Raw genomic sequence first — 17,361 nt, forward strand, 5'->3', positions numbered from 1 at the left:
TACATCACTGCCAGGCACATGTTTGGCACTCCATAAGTGTCCGTGGTTTGAATATATGAATGAATTCATGGGTATCTCATCATGCATTACTTTCAATATTACTTGTTCAGTCGCCAAGTCATGTCCAACTCTCTGTGACCCCATGGACTGCAGCACACCAGGCTCTTCTGTCCTTCACTATCTCCTGGAGTTTGCTCAAATTCATGTCCATTGAGTTGGCGATGCCATCCAACCATCTCATCCTCTGTCGCTCCCTTCTCCTCCTGCCCTCAGTCTTTCCCAGCATCAGGGTCTTTTCCAATGAGTCAGCTCTTCAAATCACATAGCAAAAGTATTGGAGTTTCAGCTTCGGGAGCAGTCCTTCCAGTTGATTTCCTTGAGGACTGACTGATTTGATCTCCTTGCTGTCCAAGAGACTCTCAAGAGTCATCTGCAGCATCACACTTTGAAAGCATCAATTCTTCTGTGCTCATCCTTCTTTATGGTCCAATTCTCACCTCTGTACATGACTACTGGGAAAACCATAGCTTTGACTATATTAATGCCTTATAACAGAGATAGATTTTAGCAGACATGTAGAAACTAGAAAACCAGAAATTGATTTTCTACTTAAAAGTTAAGATGCATATGAATGCTATTTAAAAGTGTCTCTATAATTGTGCACTTTCAGTATATATGTTTTACCTTAATAAAAAGTTGCTTTAAGCTAAGAAACACAACTTAAAATATCTGCAAAATGTCAAAAATTATAAAAGGAATAATTTGAATGAACAACATAACTTGGTCCCCAAACGATTGCTTGAGAGGATAGAGTCTGTGATTTTAACTAGAATTCATCCAGCTACAAACCACTGTCTTAAGCCAGCAAGAAATTTATATCCTTTCAAAGACAAGGGGAAATCAAAATCCACCAGCGACCCTTCCCTTCCCAGAGCTGTTTGGTACATAGCTCAGTTTCTGGAGATCTGAGATAATCATTTTGTCCTTGAGAGTCTCGTGGCTGTGCTCTTGGAGAGTTTGGTTTTAAAATCCTAGGATTTGATCCTGCTCAGAAAAACAAGGTGTGAGCACCTGTGAAGCATCTGAAATCAGCCGTTGCCAGAGGCTGGCTGCTGTCCCCCCTTCCCAGTCTGCTGTGCCCTCTGTAAGGTGAGGGCGGAGTCCAACTCCTACTTTTGGGAATCTGCCTTTGTTTCCCATTCCTGGGGTTGGTTTTGGGATCGCCAAATTGACAGCTTTCTTTTTTCTTTAGTGCAGTTTAGGTTTTTAAGCATCAGGCGTCTGTGTGTGTCTGTTGGCACATATAGACGTGCCTTTGCAGGTACAACAAAATAATCATCCAAAGCCAGTCCTCCCTGCGCTGCATGCCAATGACACTTTGACCCCAGGTTTTATCTCTTTGAGGCCCTTGTGTAAGGACTGCCATTCATACCGAAGCACATGGAAGCCCAAGGATGCTCGGGAAGGCGTGTTGGACCTTGCGTGTCTATTCAAGTGGAATTTGTATTACCTTCTGGTGCCTTTTGCTGGGCTTCCCAGGTGGCACTAGTGGTAAAGAACCCACCTGCCAAGGCAGGAGACGTAAGAGAGAGACATGGGTTCAGTCCCTAGGTCAGGAAACTCCCCTGGAGGAGGGCATGGCAACCCACTCCAAGATTCTTACCTGGAGAATCCCGTGGACAGAGGAGCCTCACGGGCTACAGTCCATAGGGTCGCAAAGAGTCAGACATGACTGCAGTGACTTAGCGCACACGCAGTGCCTTTTGTGGGGCTTCCCTGGCAGCTCACACAGTGAAGAATCTGCCTGCAAATACAGGAGACCTGGATTCGATCCCTGGATTGGGAAGATCCTGGAGAAGGGAATGGAATGTGATGTGCAGAACCAGCGGAACATGTATTCACAGGAGAGACTGACTGTGGGGGTGAAAACTGACCTGCTCTGGGACGGAACAGCCATGTTCTGCCACATCCTGCAGACATTATCCTAGTATCTCTGAGCCTCAGTTTTCTCATCTCATAATTAGGGATAAAAGGGCTCATTGACTGAGTGTTTAGGGGCTGGCTAAGGGCTTACCATGTACTATCTGAATAGTCTCTGCTGATTAACCCCAGAATGTAGTCACTGCCCCCTTTATCACTCCTGTGTTGATAGAGGGGCTTCCCTGATGACACAGTGGTAAAGAATCCACCTGTCATTGCAGGAGACACAGGAGATGTGGGTTCGAACCCTGGATCAGGAAGATCCCCTGGAGTAGGAAATGGCAACCTGCTCCAATGTTCTTGCCTGGAGAATCCCATGGACAGAGGAGCCTGGTGGGCTACAGTCCACAGGGTCAGAAAGAGTCGGACACGACTGAGCGACTGACCGTGCCCGACACGTATGCACACACGTTAGTGGAAGGGGAACTGATGGTTCACGCTGTTGTCGGGGACGCTACTAGTGTCCCCCTGCCCTTAGACACCTTTTCTCTGACATGACCAGGTGTACTGAGGGTCAGTTCAGTTCCAGCAGCAACTACCTGGACTTGGCACAGATGCCACAAGTCATGGGCAAAGTCCTACACAAGACTGAACCCACTTCACATGCCAGCCACAGTTCTGAATGTCCTCAAGCCACCCACACTTCTGCCCCACCAAATTCAGGACTTCTCATCACCCCATTCAGGTTCAATTATTTGCTGAAAAACAGCTTGCATAACTCGAGGAAGTGCCGTACTTTCATTTGCTAAGTCGCTTTAGTCGTGTCCAGCTCTGTGCGACCCTATGGACTGTAGCCCTCCTGGCTCCTCTGTCCATGGGCTTTGCCAGGCAAGAATACTGGAGAGGATTGTCATGCTCTCCTCCAGGGGATTTTCCCGACCCAGGGGTTGAACCCATGTCTTTTATATCGCCTGCATTGGCAGGCTGATTCTTTACTGCTAGTGCCAACCTTTGGTTATAAATGATACAAATAAACAGACAGATGAAGTGTACACAGGGCAAGAACTGGGAGGGTCCCAGGTACAGGAGCTTCTGTCTCCATGGAGACTGGATGCACGACCGTCCTGGTACACTGAAATGTCCACCAATGAGGAAGCACCACTGAGCCTCCATTTCCAGAGTTGTTATTGGGGTTTCATTATGCAGGCATGAATGATGAAACCATTGGCCCCATAACTGAATTTTACCTGCAGCCACAATCCCCTCCCTGGAGGCTGGACTGACCCAGAGTGCTGCCCGGTCATCACTTGATCGGTTTCTCTGGAGACTCATCTGGAGCTGTGTGGAAATACACCATACATGGAGCCCGCAGCTCTTTGCTCTTCCTCTTCGGTCTGCTCCAACTTAACTTCCAACAGCCAGCCTGCATCTCTACCCAGTGACTTTCTCTTGACATGAGTAACTTTGCTCCCCAGGCAGCAAGCTGGAAATAACGGATTCATGCTCCCCAGAGACACCTGTTCTAATAGAGAGGCAAGGCAATGTGGGCCAATCTCACATGAATGAATGGAGGAGTGAAACTCAGAGAATCAGAATTCACTGCAATTTGCCCAGCCTAGTGTGCTGGCTCCTTGATTCAGTTCTCTCCTTCCAGGAACAAATCAGGAATGCTGTTAGAAGGAAAGGAGACAGTAGGTCATGATAGACCCCAAGAATGCCAGCTTTGCTCTCTTATGTTCAAGAATTACCATTAGCGATGATGATAATCCTGTTTCTGCTGCTGCTACTAGGTTGCTTCAGTCACGTCTGAATCTTTGACCCCATATGTTGTATTCCACCAGGCTCCTCTGTCCATGGGATTTCCCAGGCAAGAATACTGGAGTGGGTTGCCATTTCCTATCCTGAGGTCCAAGAAAAGTTGCCCATTCTTCTAGATAGCCCTGTGTCCAGAGGTGACCACAAGAAATGAGCCACCTTACGTGAATGGCTTGATCAACATGGAGATGCATACATTCGTTACTTCTGTTTGGTGTGTTCCCCATGAACGCATGCCTTGGTTATTAATTATTCATCTATCTCCCAATATAACTTTAGATCTGGTGATAATTTCTGAATTTCTCTATTTATAGGAAACTTTGAACTTCATAAATATTAAAATTCCCTATTATCTACATGCAGACTGCTTTTTTTATGGCCATAGAAATTATGCAATTATTACCAGAACCATTAATTAAATTGGAAAATTGATAAATAATGGATAAGGATGCTATTTATGAGCTAAAAATGAGCAAATGAAAATTATCTTCCGTTCTGTCACCTTTGATGAGCCTAGCCTTACAGTATGCTCTCAGCTTTTTTATGGATAGTGTTCATGTTCCTTGGCATAAAATAAGCAATTGGTTACTAGTCTTGAAAGGTGATTGATTTTCAGATGGAGTGATTAAAATCTTTTCCTAATAGCACAGTCAAAAAATGATCCTGTCACAGTGGTCAAATAGTAGGCAGCTTCCATATTCTACGAGTTAAAAATTTGAATCTTCATGGAGAGAGGTTACGTCCTCAAGAAAAGAAGGAGTGTATACGTGAAACTAATGTGGAAAACTTTCATAAACTTTTGTGGTAGAAGAATGCATTCGTGGATTTCCTCTGGTCAGTCTCCTGGACTTCATTCTTCCATGTTGGCCTTCAAACAGAGGCTTGGTGGTTCTCTCTGGTTGCGGGGGGACAGCCTTTATTTAGTTCACAATGCTCATAGATCACCATGTGCCTTTAAATCAGCACCCTATTCAAACTGTCTTTCTTCTCAGTTTATTAGATTGGAGCTCTCAAATGGAAACTTTTACTGATGTGTTTGAATTCTTTTTTTTTTTTTACTGTGACCATTAATAAGAAATGCATTCCCATTGCGATGAGCACTCACCTACATTAATGGAATGGATGTTCCACACTCACCTGGATATGTTCTCATTTATTTCTCTTTAGAAGAAAGTGTTGGTCGTAAACAGCACTCCTGACTTTGTGACTGTTGGTGGACATGCAGATCGCTGATTTAGATGCCTCAGAACCACCTAGTAATCTGATTCCTTGAGCAGAAGCCTGAATGTGGGAACCCGGCATGCTTACAAATCTGTTTTCCCACATTTGCTGAGTTACTGGAGGTTGGGGCTGACATTGGTTGCATCTCCTTGGGTGGTTAGCACAGCGCTCTCACAAATGGATTTTTGAAAAATTGGTGGTTTGGAAAGAAAAGTCATCATTGAATAGCTTTGCCTCAGATACATCAGAATTATTGAGACAATAAAAGTTTTGAGGAAAAAAGATTATCTGTTGTTTTATGAAAAAATTTTTGAGAAAAATGACAGTGAAGCATATGATTAAAATTTTGTTGTTGCTGATAAATTGACCTTTCCCTGTAGGGGAAAAAAAATTGCTAAGCCTATTAGCAGTTGGTAAAAAGAACATGGGGCATTCTTGGTCAAACTGTTATTATTTGAGACATGGTAATGCCCATTTAGTGGGTGTTGGACACAGCATTCTGAGATGCACAGGACATCCTCAGTCTCAGATAGATCTAGCCCCAACTGCCAGTGCCATGGAGCTTGAGATTCCCCACTCTGAAGGTTCATCCTCTGGCTGCCCCCGTCTTGTAAAAAAGCATAAAAGAAGACCAGGTGGCTTATGTGACGTGCCGGGACCCAAACAGCTAGGATGTGGCACCCCAAGGCTTTGAACTCAGAGAGCGTGGCTCCAGAGCTCAACCATGTAACCCCTACAGTTGCAAAATACGTGTGAGACACGTAAATGCAGAAATGTGAATGACTGTTGAGAGCTAATGTAAAGGGCTTCAAAATCTCTCCCGGTTTGAAAAATGGGAAGCGTTTCTGAAGATGAGCACCAGAGAGATGGGCTCACTTGAGAAACCTTGGATTAATCAGAAGCTGGAGGTTTGTTGTTCCTCTGCGCTTGTCACAATATCCCATTGTTAGCACCTGCCGGCGTTGTCATCCTAAACTGTCGCTGCTATTTTCGAGACGGGTCACAACAGGTGTGCCAGATATTGGGCCATTAGTGCGTGGTAATTCACCAGCATGAATATTTATCATCCCGTAACGAGACAACAAAAGCCGTGTCTACTTTTTAGAACAATGTGCAGCAGCGTCCTCAAAACCAAATTGTTTGAGTTCCTCATTTATGCAAAGGAAGAACAGCTCCTCTGTAATTTTCCATTAGGTGGATTTATTTTCTCAGCCTTCTCCACATCAAAACACAGCCCTGGCACGTCCTTGATTTTATTGAGCCAGGAAGATCACCCAAGAGTTTATAGAGCTCAGGGCCCTGATGATCAAAGTACCCATTCTCAGATCGTTCTTGAATCCAGTTGCTGGTCTGCGGGGAAATGCCCAATCTGATGGAAAAGGAAACTGTTTTTCTTTTCACTGTTAATTCCTTCCTTCCTTTCTCCCTCACTTGTCTTGTTGCTTTTTCCTTCTCCCCACCTTTTTTTTTTTTTTCTGAAAGAAGTTACACTACAAAAGAGGAGGAGAGGCGAAAACTCAGAATAAAAGAGAGGGTTAAAAAAAAAAAAAAAAAAAGAGAGGGTACTGTAAAAAGATTTTTTGGGAGAGAGTGTAGGCACATGTGATGTGCTAAGAACTCTAAACTAAAACCTGTGCTTTTAAAGGAAAAGTGAAATGAGAGAAGTGTGCTGTGTGGGGACTTCCTGGCAGTCCAGTGGTTAAGACTCTGTGCTTCCACTGCCGGATCTTTGGGTTTGATCCCTGGTCAGAGAACCATGTCACATGGCATGGCCAAAAAATTTAAAAAAAAAAAAAGCACACTGGATGGAAACCTTCAGTGTTCCTCAGTGCCTCGTCCTGCTGCAGCAGTTTAATGTCCGCTGTTGTCATCATTGGACTTCCCGGGTGACCTTAGTGGTAAGGAATCCCCCTGCCAATGCAGGAGACGGAGAGGCACAGGTTCAATCCCTGGGTCTGGAAGATCCCCTGGAGTAGGAAATGGCGCCCTACTCCGTCATTATGAAATTCCCTTATAAACAGGAGATGAACAGGTACAATGCCGTATAACTGACTTTGGAACGAAATTGAGCTGTGCTTGGCCGCTCAGTTTTGCTCAGTTTGTGACCCCATGGACTGTAGCCCTCCAGGCTCCTCTGTCCATGGGGATTCTCCAGGCAAGAAGACTGGAGTGGGTTGCCATGCCCTTTACAAGGGGATCTTTCCAACTGGGGGATCAGAACCCAGGTCTCCCGCATTGCAGGTGGATTATTTACAGGGAAGCCCAAGAATACTGGAGTGGATAGTCTATCCCTTCTCCAGGGGAACTTCCTGACACAGGAATTGAACCGGGGTCTCCTGCATTGCAGGTCAATTCTTTACCATCTGAGCTACCTGGAAAGCTCTTGGACCCAAATTAGTTTCCCAGATTTTTAAGTATTGCCATGACCGAGAAAGTAATGCTGAAATTCCAATAAGTGGGTGTACCATTTGTCTTGGGGTATTGTTGTGAACACCGCCTTTCTGTGCATATTCTGTGATGCACATTCTAAATGATTGTCCCTCACCTTAAATTTCTGCAAATCATTCTCCTGAGTTCAAAGTCATTGTTGAATCTTCTCTCTCCCTCTTCCTGCATGGCCTCTCTACTGATTCTGTCTTTATACTTGATCAAATACAAGTTTCCGCTAGCCAAACATAAATCTGTTCGTCTTACCTATTAAGAGAAGTTTTTTGTCTGCTTCCTCTCTACTTTCTGTAGTTTGATGGTAGACACACAGAAAACAGAACTTCTTAAGATGCGTATTTTCCCCTTTAGAAAGTTGTGTCAATAATACCTAATCCTTAAGAAGATGCTCAGAAAATATTTGACAAATGAGTGAATGGTCAAGGTTAAATAAGGACCAGAGATCAAAGCCTAAAACCAATTACGTTAGACCCAAAGGGCTCCTTTTGGCCTTGTAATAAGAGTAATCTCATTTCTAGGTCATAATGATATCTAATATTGGCTGAGGACTTACAGGGCATGGTTATGCATCATGCCCTGAACCTCACGAGGGAAGCACTTTCATTTTCCCCATTTTACAGTCAGATGATGGAGGCTTGGAGAGACAATTGAGCATGCCCCATTGCACCTAGTGAGGGACTGAGTCTGGACATAAATCCAGCAGACTCTCTTGCTAAACTTTGCTAAACCATTCTCATTACAGTGAACAGAGAAAGGACGGTGTCTCGTAAGGAGATTTCTCAGACTGGGAAGACCTACTACGAACTGTTCTTTGGAGGAAAAGTGAAAGAAAGTGTTAGTTGCTTAGCTGTGTTTGACTTTTTGTGACTCCATGGACTGTAGTCCACCAGGCTCCTCTGTCCATGGAGTTCTCCAGGCAAGAAGACTGGAGTGGGTTGCCATGCCCTCCTCCAGGGGATCTTCCCCACGCAGGGTTCAAACCTGGGTCTCCCACACTGCAGGCAGATTCTTTATCATTTGAGCCACCAATGTACCTGCAAATATGGTGGCAGTAAAATTGGGTGAGAAATGGGACCTCACTCCTATAGGATAACACAAGGAGAGGATTGGGATTCACATTGTCTGTATCTTGGAGCAGTTAGTTGTTTCTCTGAAAGCCTGATAAGCTTTCCATTGATAAGATTTCCCCCAAAGCCCAAATCCCTTGTTGGATTTTGTCCTTGAGTATTATCTGAAAGCCATGAAGGATCTCCATCTGGGAAAACCTTTGCATTGCGATTTTGGGGGACCAGAAGCAAAGTAATTTTGGAGCAAGACTACAAGCCTGGATCCTCCCTCTCCCAGAACCAAAGACCGTTTGCAGAACGTTCACTGTGGTGGGTTATCCCCAGTGTGGGCAGTGTTCCTTCCATCCTCAGGGTTATCTTTGTAATAACTCCAGTCACCTCCCTTCTGCCCAAGGCAATTTTTCTTAGATTTTTCTAAACTTTGTTCTAAACCTTCAATTCTTTTTTTTTTTAATTTTTATTTATTTATTTATTTATTTATTTTTTGTTATACATTGATATGAATCAGCCATAGATTTACACGTATTCCCCATCCCGATCCCCCCTCCCACCTCCCTCTCCACCCGATTCCCCTGGGTCTTCCCAGTGCACCAGGCCCGAGCACTTGTCTCATGCATCCCACCTGGGCTGGTGATCTGTTTCACCATAGATAGTATACATGCTGTTCTTTTGAAACATCCCACCCTCACATTCTCCCACAGAGTTCAAAAGTCTGTTCTGTATTTCTGTGTCTCTTTTTCTGTTTTGCATATAGGGTTATCGTTACCATCTTTCTAAATTCCATATATATGTGTTAGTATGCTGTAATGTTCTTTATCTTTCTGGCTTACTTCACTCTGTATAAACAGACATTTCTGAACACACAATAGGAATGTTGACTTTGTTGGCAAGAGCCAAAGTCCCCTCCTTGAAGCACTCCAGGATTTTCTTACACCTCCCAGCATGAGCCTTGCTCTCGTTCAGTTCAGTCAGTTCAGTCGCTCAGTCGTGTCCGACTCTTTGCAACCCCATGAATCGCAGCACGCCAGGCCTCCCTGTCCATCACCAGCTCCCGGAGTTTACTCAAACTCATGTCCATCGAGTAGGTGATGCTATCCAGCCATCTCATCCTCTGTCGTCCCCTTCTCCTCCTGCCCCCAATCCCTCCCAGCATCAAGGTCTTTTCCAATGAGTCAACTCTTGGCATGAGGTGGCCAAAGTATTGGAGTTTCAGCTTCAGCACCAGTCCTTCCGATGAACAGCCAGGACTGATCTCCTTTAGGACGGACTGGTTGCTCTTGTTAAACTGTTGCTATTCTTTGCCTTCTTGTGTAAAACTTCCCTACTGAAGTGGGAGTTCCCTCTACTGTCATGTGAGTCCCTTAGAGCCTAGAACTGGGCTGTGTTCATCCTGACTTCTCCGTCACCTACCTGTGTCTCTGCATGTTGCCCACTCCGGTAAATGTTGAGGGGGGATAGAGGGACAAGGAAGGAGCAGAGAAGGAGCAGAGAAGGCAAAGGAGGGACAGTTCGTACAGGTCCATGTGCACCAAATTTCTGAAACCAGAGTCCTGAGCAAGGAGGCCACTGGGGGCTCTGGAGCTAAGGTGGGCCCCGTGCCAACATCATTTCAGGAAGCATTTAGATTGATGCTCTCCTGCCTGAGCTGGGAGCGCGCGTGCACCTGTTCATCTGGGGTCGCTACAGGTAGCACGTCATTCTCATCCTTCATAGATGACACGACGCTTCCCCGCTCCACGCTCTCTTGTGCACACAGCGCACATACGCTGCTTTTTGCCTCGTGGAGCCTTTAAAGCTCTGATTACCCCAGATTATGAAGACAAACTGTGGCGGGGATAGGCATGATCTCAAACTGAGTTAATTGAAGGTGGAGGTCAGTTCAGCTTTCTTGGGCCATCAATCAGTTAAAAAAAAAAAAAAAAGTTTGTTTAATGCACAAAGAGAATCCAAGTGAAGGCCTCTCCCCTCCCCTTCCTTCCCTTCCTGGCTGTCAGGTAGATGTTAGATTTCACTGAGCTGTTAAAAATCTTAATGGATCCCGCTGAGCTATTTCAGGTTGTTTGTGACAATCTCTTAATTTCCTTGTTTTGCAGCTAACAATGATTTTAATCTTCATTTCAGATTAATCACATAAAACCCTCCCTTGTCCTCTTCTCCCATCGGCACGCCTGCTTCGACTCCATGCAATCAATGAATGGGGGGCTCCATTTCCTTTCTCTTCAGCAGTTTCACAAAAACGTATCTTCAGCAAAGTTGTATATATAGTCATTTCTCATATATGTTAAAAGTGCACAGTAGCGTAGATTGGAAATACTGCAAAATTTATAATAGTGATTGCCTCTGGCTGATCTGATAGTAAGGAGATTTTTTTTTTTTTCTGTTTTGTACATTTTTATGCTTTTAACATTTTCTGTGATGAGCATGTATTATTTTAACAGTAAGAATAGGTAAATTAAAGAATTAATGTTTCCAAATCAAGGATGAACAAAGAAAATGCAGTCTTTTGATGAGATGTTAAGCTGGGGAAAAAAAAATTCAACATTAAAGAAGGGGGAAGAAAAACTGCATTAGGATAAAAGAGTGAGTTTGGAAAATTAGCTTGCACCTTGAAAGATGGTCCTTATTATAGGCAATGCCACCGACAGCCCAGGTTCATCACATCTCTCATTTTTAGTGTATTGGAGTTTGCTCATAGGAAAGTTCCCACTTTGAGCTGCTAATTATTTCATCGCCATTCGCTTGCTCAATTGACAGCCTCTGTACCAATATTACTGCGCAGAGCAGAGCAGTGAGTCTCTGAGAGAGAGGCGATTGAAGAGGTGAAGGTTTGGAGAAATGAAGAAGATGTCTTTGGCGGTCTCTGAGTGCTTTATGCAGGGGATGAAGCTCGGATGGTGCAAGCAGTAAATAGTGTCGTCATTTTAAAAGGCCAGACCTGCAGCCAAGGGCATTACTGTAAGCCCGAAGCTTAAGGGGTCAGAAGATGCTTTCTTCCTGTGGTCCCTTGTTGGAGATGAATGTCTTCTGTCTTTGTATTTTGATTGTACTGTTCCTTAATGGCTAATTGCTAGGCAGTAGAAAACATAATTTATACTTCAATTTGTAAGTCAATCAAACAAAGGCTGGGAGTCAGCAGACTAGGAGAGAAAGGAACCCTGGGATAAACAGAAGCCCAGAGGCGTGTGGGTGCAATTTTAGGAATCCCAGCCACCCCCATAGCGTTGATTCCCACTGCATCCTCTTCAGAGAGGAGATGGAGGCATCTCACATCTCTGCTCCTCCATCCCAGCTGTTCTCTGGAAAAAGGAGCCCGGAGTCCTCCATGGACGGTTGATTTGGGGGGGAGAAAAAAAAGTACATACTGACACATTGCAGTGAATGAGAAAAGTGTATTACGTGGATATGAAAATGTTTGCACGTCTGAGGACTGCACGGTTTTATTCAAAGGAGTCCTACTTTTAAGGAGGTTATGAATTTTGAATTAGAGTTTTGTTGTCAGAGGAATGCTTCTTAGAAGGAAGGAATTGCACTTTTTAACAAGATTTTCAGCAAAGTTTGACACATTCATTATGGTCATGAGCATGGAGGCGGCTCAGATATATTTTGCATAACATGGGGATAATATTACACTCGGTGACTTCCTTTCTCAGGAATACCATGGTCCACAAGGAAACATGGGTGCTTTGAGATTAAAAAAAAAAAAATCTGTTGAGCAAACTTATCAAAACGCTAATCACAGAGAGACTTCTCCATGTATCTTTTCAATATATAAGTTTATCTCAGCCCTGACTTGGACTTTCCCCAAGTCACACTAGTGGTAAAGAACTTGCCTGCTAATGCAGGAAACATAAGAGACACGAGTTAGACCCTTGGATTGGAAAGATCCCCTGAAGAAGGAAATAGCAACCCACTCCAGTATCTTGCCTGGAGAATCCCATGGACAGAGGAGCCTGGCAGGCTACAGTCCATGGGGTTGCAGAGAGTCAGACATGACTGAAGGGAATTAGCAGGCATGCACACAGCCCTGGCTAATCCCAATGCCAGCGTTTGACATTGCAAACCAAGCCAGACTGTGTCACATGTGAACCAACTGAACTCTTCTCAAGTCACAAACCCCATCCAACAAACCAGAGCCCCGTATCCCATCCTCCTAGTGTTGGGGCCCTTGACCTCTCCTTTTATGTCATTTTTTCCTCTCTTGTATCACCTGTTGTCTCTCCTCTCCCTCTCCACTTTTCTCTGATAACAACATAAACATTTGTCACATGTATCTGACCAACACTCTACCTTCTGAAGATAGCAGAGGTGCTTCTTAGAAGCCTGATCATAAATCTTGCCATTATCCCTGTGAGAGGTGAGGCTTCTTGCCACCAGGTGTAGGGGGGAAGCCATAGGCCAGAAAGGAGACATGGGGAGAGGGCAAGTTCTGATGCAGGAGGTGGGCTAGAGGAGGCTGGCCTGTCTGGGAAGACCAGCCATGGAGCGGAAGGTCAGCTGAGACACAGATCCATGGCTGTCAGAAGGTGAGCGGTCCAGAAAGAAATCAAAAAGGAGACTGAGTAAGGAGTCATAATAGAGGTGCTGAAGAAGACTCTTGAGAGTCCCTTGGACAGCAAGGAGATCAACCCAGTCAAGCCTAAAGGATATCAACCCTGAATACTCACTGGGTGGTCTGACGCTGAAGCGCCAATGCTTTGGCCGCCTGATGTGAAGAGCCGACTCTTTGGTTAAGACCCTGATGCTCGGCAAGATTGAAGGCCGGAGGAGAAGGGGATGACAGAGGATGAGATGGTTGGATGGCATCACCGATTCAGTGGATGTGAGTTTGAGCAAACTACCGGAGATGGTAAAAGACAGAGAAACCTGGCGTGCTACACTCCATGGGGTCGCAAAGTGTTGGACATGACTTAGCGACTCAACAACAAGAGAGTCAGGATCATGAGTCTCGAGGACTGGGAAGCAGGAGTGCATTTGAGCAGAATGTCTGTGTTAGTGGGGCCGGGGTGAGGACACAGTGTATACTCTCCCCTTGGGGAGGTGTGTTTTAGAGGTCAAGCTGAAAGGTGCTGAAACGTTGCATCTCTTTCCACCCAGTGTTTGCACATCCATTATCACACCCCAGCGGTGCTCAACAGGAGGCCATCATACCCTACTGAACGAGCACTGTGTGGAGACATTTCTAGCATCACAGCTGGGGGAGGGATACAAGTGGTACCCAACAGGCAGGGGCCAGGGGTTCTGCTGAACTGCTTATAGTGCAGAGGAAGGCCACTTATCACCAGCACCCCTGGCATATTTCAAGTGGTGTGTGTGTTTGGGGGGGGAGGGGCAGAAGCAGTTATAACTTTGTACAAAGGTTTATCTATAGAGGTGTTTATTGTAGCGTTGTTTATGGTGTTAAAAAATTAAACAAGCTACATGTACAACAGTAGAGGTTTGGATAAATAAATACCGTTTGCTTTTCTTATATGATGCAGTGACCTTGCAGCCATTATAAGTGATGTCTCAGGACAATGTTTAATGAGATGGAAAAATGTTCCTGGGATATTATTAAATGGAAACAAACAAACAAGTAACACGATACTATTTGCAGTGTGAGCCAATTTCTGTTTTTTTTTTTTAAGGCTATTTATAGGTATTTATGCTTATCTGCATCTAAGTCAAGATTTGAACTAGAATACCAAAGAGCAGCATCTGTGATATTAAGTACCACCCCTTAGGTATTGAAATTATGGATGAGTCTAATAATTTTCCTCCATGTTATTAAATATCTGTTCAATGAACATACATAACTTTTATAGTGGGAGTGAAACGACGTAATTATCTGAAAAAAAATACTATTTTTTAAAACACGAAGCTGAGATTTGAGTAGATAGCTGAGCCAGGGCTTTCTGTGCAGGGTCTCTTTCTAGGTTGGCAAGTCCGAGGAGAAGGTATTTCCAAATGCAGGGAGGGAGAAGGATCCGGTCGTGGAGCAGTGAGTCTGGAGGAGGCAGCATTTGGTTCTCACTTGAAGCATCCATTTCTGGGCTAGAGGAGGAGGGCTCTAAAGTCATTGCTCTTTCATTTAGATATTCTTGACCAAATGAAGGCCCTCTTCTCAGTATTGCGATCCCACTGAAAAGCAGGTGTCATTTCATCTTTGCTTTTTACCACCCTCTTCCTGCCCCTAATCTCCCAGGCCTTCCTCAGCCCACTTGAGCTCGTTTGGGCCGTGGCCAAGTGTGTGCATGTGGTGGGATGTGTATGTGTGTGTGTCCTGGAGGGTAGGAGCTCAGAGAGAAACACTCACAACTTCAGCTCCCCGTGGAAGATATACACCTTTAGATCTATTGCAAGTGGTTTTCTTTGTAATTATTTGTTGCTGTTTTAAGAAAATCCTTAAAAAAAGTTTGGTTTTTTTTTTTTATAATGTGTGATGCATTCTGCAGTCATTTCAGTTGGTGGGTTTGTACAAAATTGGATCCATAGGTACCCTGAAGGGTATGTAGGGAGGTGAGGGGTGGGGAGAGCAAAGATTGCTTTCCATTCAGAAAGGGTTTCAAATTCTCTTTCTTCTTTGGGGATAAAGCAGTTAACCACCATTACACTTTTGACTGTTTTTATTGAGGTTAAAATTTGCATCACATAAAAGCGAATCGTTTTGAGGTATATGATTCAGTGGTGCTTACTGCAGTCAGCTGCCAAAAGAAGCTCCCTGCCCACCACACAGTCACTCCTGGTTCCTCCCCGCCCCCCTCAGCCCCTGGCAACCCCTGGGTCCACTTCACACTCTTCCTGTGGCTGGCTTTTAGAAACGTGTTGGCCTTTGGAGTTGTCTTTTAGTTTATATTGTGACTCAGTCTTCTCTTTCTTCTTCTCTCTCTGAGAAAGGCACAGAGCGGAAGGCAAGGCGGGTACCCGAGGGGATGGGAAGATGGTGAGAAAGGAAAGGATAAGAGGGATGGACAGATGGACAGAGAGGAGGGGAGGGGGAGAGATGAGAGAATGAAGACTGAGAGGAGAAGAGGGGAAAGGGAGGGGCCGGAGGGAGGGATGGAAGGGGAGAGAAGGGAAAGGATGGGGAGAGGAGGAGGGTCTTGATGTGGAAAACCCAGGTGTGATGGAGCAGATGTTGCCCGGTATCCGTAAACAGAGGGTGTTGCTGCCCTCGAGCCACTGCAGTGCCCAGAGAGTGGGCCCCCAGGGAACTCAGCTGGAGACACGGAGCTGCCCCCACCCCCTCTGAGCCCGCAGGGCCTTCAGCCTCTCCTGGATGGTGCACCTGTGGGTGCTGAGGGTGGAGAAAAGCAGGAGACTGAGTCTAGGTTGTTACGGCGCATACCAAAGAATGGTTTCAGGGAGTCCAGATTCTTGCATCTTCCGATACATAGAAAAGCACTGAATTCATTAACTTCAAGTATAAGGTTTTCTTTTTTGTTGTTCAGTCCTTCAGTGGTGCCTGACTTTTTGCGACTGCGTGGACTGCAGCACGCCAGGCTTCCCAGAGTTTCCTCAAACTCACGTCCATTGAGTCGATGATGCCATCCAACCGATGATGCCATTCAACCATCTCATCCTCTGTCACCCCCATTCTCGTCCTGCCCTCAATCTTTCCCAGCATCAGGGTCTTTTCCAATGAGCTGGCTCTTTGCATCTGGTTTTCCTTAATTAATAGCAATCCTCTGAAGTTCCAACCGCCTGGTCTTCGTTGCAAAGACTCCTGTATGTCCCGACTCCTCCCTGACCTCCTCACAGCAGTCCAGCGAGCCAGCTGAGAAGCTGCGTCCCCGGAGTCAGTCCTCAGTTTTGCCCACTAAATAAAACACTATCCTCAACTTTGAGGTGGTGCATTTTTTTCAGTCGATCCTGGGTAAGCTTTAAAGGAGAGAAACCCCAGCCCCCATATACCCATTGAGACTGAGAACGCACTTGAAAGAACTGCTCTGAGATTCCAGAAGTGCCTGATCATTTCAGAGAGCTAACAAAGAAGAAGAGAGGAGGGACTCTGGGGTGCCTCAGTGCTGGGTTCTACCTCTGGCGTCTAAGCCTCCCGAGCATCTGGGGCTCCCGTTGTGATCTCCGCAGTTCTTTCGCTGACCTCCCAGCACCAACTCTCCATCACGATTTTGGCTTCTCAGTTTTTTTTTTTTTTTCCCCTTGACTTAATAATCGAGTTTCTATGATTCCAGTGCAGACAGTGGGGTGAACTTCAGAGAGTCTAGTTATTATATTGAATAGATTAGCCCTGCTGATACTGCAAGCTTGGGAAGAGTTGATATGTTGTAGAATGACATGGGAACCCGATAACAATGGGAAAAGAGACTTTTCTATAAATCTTTTTAAGTATGGTATTTCCATATTAAACCTTATAAAGTGAGTGTCTGACTGCATTGATGAATGGACCCTCGCTGATAGAATATGCTTCAGGCTTCCTGAGGACCCCAGGTGATCAAAGCCGACTGGAGTATTTCTTCACTATCACCATCATCTTACACTTACATTATTCTCCTTGTCATTGAGAACTCCAGACTCCCATCTGTAGGAAATGTTTCACACATGGTTGAAATACAGGCAGCGTATTTCAAGGAGTAGCTCTGAACACCCAGAACAGCCTTGAGTGGAATATTTCATGGGATTCAAATCCTGAGAAGGGAGAAGAGCTGACTGAAGAGTTAGCCTGCTGGTCAGGAGAAGCGGGAGGCTGAATAGAGAGGCTCTGGTATAGACAGGGAGTTCATTAATCTGCGTTGAATGGTCTCAAATTCACCTGCACAGCTTTCTGCAAATAATGAACAGTGTTCAGGAGGGTGTGGAGCTGCCTAGGAAAGTGTTTTTTTTTTTTTTTTTTTTTGATGGGGGCGGCAAGCAGTTTTCTTACTGTGATGATGTATGGATTGAAGGCAAAGATCCT

At 45.1% G+C, this 17,361-nt stretch overlaps 1 protein-coding gene across 11 annotated transcripts in view; it reads left to right on the forward strand.

Moving 5' to 3' along the window:
* The window catches only part of RBFOX1 (RNA binding fox-1 homolog 1), a 1,671,014-nt gene that overhangs the window by 370,274 nt on the left and 1,283,379 nt on the right, over window positions 1-17,361 (forward strand). The gene's annotated exons all lie outside the window — the stretch shown is intronic.

The sequence above is a fragment of the Cervus elaphus genome, chromosome 10 (assembly GCF_910594005.1).
Source record: "Cervus elaphus chromosome 10, mCerEla1.1, whole genome shotgun sequence".
NCBI classification, from domain to species: Eukaryota; Metazoa; Chordata; class Mammalia; order Artiodactyla; family Cervidae; genus Cervus; species Cervus elaphus.